Here is a 1,332-nt window from a genome sequence, read left to right as displayed (position 1 = left end):
CCTAGCTACTTAGGAAGCTGAGGCGGGAGGATCCCTTGAGCCCAGGAGTTTGAGGCCTATCTGGACAACACAGTGAGACCCATCTCTACAAAAAGAAAGAAATCCTTTCTTCTTGAGCAAACCTCATGAATAAAACCGAATCTTTTTTGGCTGATTTAAGGTCTGGTAAAGAGCTTCCTTTCCTGCAAAAGTTGTTTTTAAGCACCTATGACGTGTCACCCCTGTCTAGCCTTGAGAACCGAGAGGGTGCAGGCAATGGGCCAGAGTGAGTACTAACCACAGAATGTTCCTGAGAAGTTGCCTTCATAGACTAATTCTAGTTTGTGTTTGTTTTCATTTTGAGACAAAGTCTTGCTTTGTCTCCCAGGCTGGGGAATGCAGTGTGTGATCTTGACTCACTGCAACCTCCGCCTCATGGGTCCAAGCAATTATTGTGCCTCAGCCTCCCAAGTAGCTGGGATTACAGGCACACATCACCATGTCTGGCTAATTTTTGTATTTTTAGTAAAGACGGGGTTTCACCATGTTGGCCAGGCTGGTCTCGAACTCCTGCCCTCAAGTGATCTGAGCCTCCCAAAGTGCTGGGATTACAGGCTTGAGCCACCACGCCCAGCCTATAGACTAATTCTAGTTTGAATGCCTTGCTTCCAGCCCTTACTTCCCGGTTCTAGGTTGATTAGAGCTCCTTAGGGACCTTCACTTCAGTACAAGCCAGAGCTTGTACTGAATCCTAGTTTGTGTCTTGAGGATTTGCTTTTTTTTGTCCTAAGGATTAAAACCCCAGGGGGGGAAAAATCAAACTAATTGTGAGCTCTGGATAGCTGAGTTCAAATTAACTGAGGTTTAACTGAACAGGGCTTGGGCACTGGGACAGTCTTGATAATTGAAATAGAGCAGCGTTGGAATTGGATACGTCTGAATATGAATCCTGGTTTTACCATTTCCAGTCAGTAGGATCTTACATAACTTACCTTTCTCAAGCATTTACTATGTATGCACTTAGCACTGTGTATAACACTTCCCATGCATTATCATTTGATCAGTGAGCTCTAAAAGCATTGCATAAGAAACCTCAGGAAAGACACTTTACCTCTCTGAGTCCGAATTTCTACATCTACATGGTGAAAACAAAAATAAACATCGGACAGGTTTCTCGGGTGAATTAAGTGAGCTCAGTGCTGGAACGTCCTCAGCATCTGGGCTGGCCCAGGGCGTGTGCACTGCAGGTGTGGCCACCAGAACACGCAATACACCACTCTATCAAATGCATCCTGCCAGGGTGCTCTGCTGGGTAGTCAGGTTTGGGTTGTTGATTTTTTTTTTTTTTTTTTT

The sequence above is a fragment of the Mandrillus leucophaeus genome, unplaced genomic scaffold (assembly GCF_000951045.1).
Source record: "Mandrillus leucophaeus isolate KB7577 unplaced genomic scaffold, Mleu.le_1.0 Scaffold44, whole genome shotgun sequence".
Taxonomy (NCBI): domain Eukaryota; kingdom Metazoa; phylum Chordata; class Mammalia; order Primates; family Cercopithecidae; genus Mandrillus; species Mandrillus leucophaeus.
The sequence above is the reverse complement of the archived record's forward strand: the minus strand, read 5'-3'. Positions refer to the sequence as shown.